Here is a 2699-nt window from a genome sequence, read left to right as displayed (position 1 = left end):
AATGCTTTCGTGTTGACAAGTACACACCAAGGACATAATTTGTCTCAGAATCACTATACTGATTTACAATTGTGTTGTATGTATAGACTCTCTTATCTCTTGCATACAACCATCCTACCAATCTGGAATTATGGTTCTCTGCAGAAGTTTTGAAGTTGCTCGGAAGTTTGCCTCCACATCTTTGGAAATATAAGATATGTCCCTGGCATGTTCCACATCACCCTATATGGAGTGTCATAAAAAATTAAGGTATTGTTTGCATCCAAATCCTCAAATATCTTCCAAATATCACTCAAATTTTTGTGATAACCCCTTGTAAATCCTAACATGATATTTGGATTTTGGCAATTTTTGTTACTCATAAACACCTTGAACTTGGTATACTGCTCATGAAAACATTTTTGTGTGATGCGTTGCACCCTTGTTAATTTATAGAAACTCCATATCCATAGCTCAAAGTATTCAACACAAAAATCCAAAAACATTTGTGCGTCTGGTCGCACCACATGATAAACTTCATCTGTATCCTCCACAAGTTGCATGTGTTGAGCCCAAGCTGGCATAGAATGTCCATGTTTCATTTCAATTGTCTTGAGAAGTAACCCCTCTAGATCCAAGATAAGTACTCTTCTGATGTCCTTGAAAGCAAGTGGTAGGTGATAAGGAGGTGATTGATTCCTTGGACAAGGTCTTGGAGGAGGTTGGATGGGTAATTCAATATTTTTCTTCAATTTATGCCAGCAAATAGCCAATCCATTTTTCTGGCAAACGTCACAATTAAAAAGTGTCATTCTTTGCACACTTACATCTGCAAGAACATGCCATCATAGCCCACAATAAGCATGACACATTTTAGTTGTATGTATGAAGCACCCCCAACCTCATAAGGCACTACAAAGCAAAAGGTTGCAAGAGTGCACTGACCTATCTTTTTTTGAAACCATGCTTCTTATGTTCATAGAACAAATCAGTTTTGGCACTGCCAAGGTTCATAATTTTGGGACAATCATCTCTATCCTTCTCCTGCTGGGTGCACTCTTTACAGTATTAAGCATCATAAATTCTGGAAGCTCCACGGATGATGTAGCTCCCTTGGAAGGAGTTATAATTGCACTCATCGCACACTCAAACCAGAGTACAGGGGCGCACGTATGAATCACAAATCACGCACCAACTCCCATGTCTGCCTGCTGAGAGAGGAGGGAAAGGATGGAGGCATTAGTTTACCTGTGGGATTGAGGGTATTTGAGGAAGCACTAAATGCAAGGGAGAGCATTCGGAAACTGAGTTTTCTTCGTGAGCAAGGACCTGAGGGTGAAGTCACAAACAAGGGACATTGTAGAGATGGTTTGGCTCTGTGGATAGCGAGTAATGGTGGGACCCGGACAACGCAGCACCCCTATGGCTAGACATTCCTGGGCTTCCCCTTTGCCGCTTCAGTGATGCCGCCTACTCGTCGGCTTCTTGGGTAGGTTGCCATCATGCTACTCACAGAGTCACCCTATAGGAAAGCCCAGCTGCTTGCAATTCATTATGAGATCAGGGTGATGCTTCGCCATGGCTACTCGTGAGTGCCCGCATGTGCTGAGAGTCTCTCTCTCTTTGAGTTGATTTTTTTTGATATTGAGAGAGAGAGAGAGAGAGAGAGAGAGAGAGAGAGAGAGAGAGAGAGAGAGAGAGAGAGAGAGAGAGAGAGAACAACACCTTGTCAGACACCTGCGCACACTCACAACCTCAAAAGAGAAGCAAGATTGATGGCTGAACGTGCACAATAGGCCAAGGAGGCAGCGGCTCAGAAGTCGAACCAGACGAAGTAATACAGCCAGGGAGAAGACCGGGCAAGCCCTCGAGCAAACCCAGGGAATGCCGGTAAGTGCAACGGAGAAGGCCCAAGAGGGGAAAGGTATGGTTGCCAACACCCTCGGCAAGGCAAGCGAGGCAAGCGATGAGCAAGGTTATGGGTGGAGGTGGGGAAGAGGGTCCCGACAGGCTGATACACAGCAACTAGATTTTCTATTTGAAGAAAAAGGAAGTCAGTTGTGTGGGTGGGCTGCGTGCATGATGATGATGATGTGCAAGAATTTCTATGCAATCCAAAAACAATTTCTCTTTGATGGCTTGCAATTTAGTCCAAGGTACAAACGGTTTTGTTAATTCTGAGGATTTTTTATAGGTGATTTTTAATTCCGGAGAGAGAGAGAGAGAGAGAGAGAGAGAGAGAGAGAGAGAGAGAGAGAGAGAGAGAGAGAGAGAGAGAGAGAGAGAGAGAGAGAGAGAGAGAGAGAGAGAGAGAATCCATCACTTGTATTCTACACCTCTAGCAAGGTATTCACTAGTCAGTAGCATTTGAGTCTGTCATAGTACTACAATGGCGAGCTCTTCTTATGTGTCTAGAAACAAGGGTGTGGCACTGCTGCTTCTTGCAATGCTTTTGGCGATTGGGGTGGCGAGCCTGGCGAACGCGGGTGGGGACAAGGGCGACTATGGTGGCAAGGGTAGTGGTGGTTATGATGGGCATGCCGATCAAGGTGGCACGGGCAACTATGGTGGCAAGGGTGGCTATAATAGTGGCCGTGGAGACGACCAAGGCAAGGGCTATAACAACGGCCATGGAGATGACCTGGCCAAGGGCCATGGGGTAGAAGCTACGATAAGGGGCATGGCGGTCATGGTGGCCACGGCCTGCATGCCTATATCGC

The 2699-nt window shown here is 45.5% G+C and overlaps 1 pseudogene; it reads right to left on the bottom strand.

The window, feature by feature from the left end:
• Positions 1-924: 924 nt before the first annotated feature.
• On the bottom strand, positions 925-2346 carry LOC147429721 (uncharacterized; annotated as a pseudogene).
• Between the last annotated feature and the right edge of the window lie 353 nt (positions 2347-2699).

Source organism: Adiantum capillus-veneris, chromosome 22 (assembly GCF_014529385.1).
Source record: "Adiantum capillus-veneris isolate H3 chromosome 22, ASM1452938v2, whole genome shotgun sequence".
Lineage (NCBI taxonomy): Eukaryota > Viridiplantae > Streptophyta > Polypodiopsida > Polypodiales > Pteridaceae > Adiantum > Adiantum capillus-veneris.
Note: the sequence above shows the minus strand (reverse complement) of the source record. Positions and strands in the feature narration are given on the sequence as shown.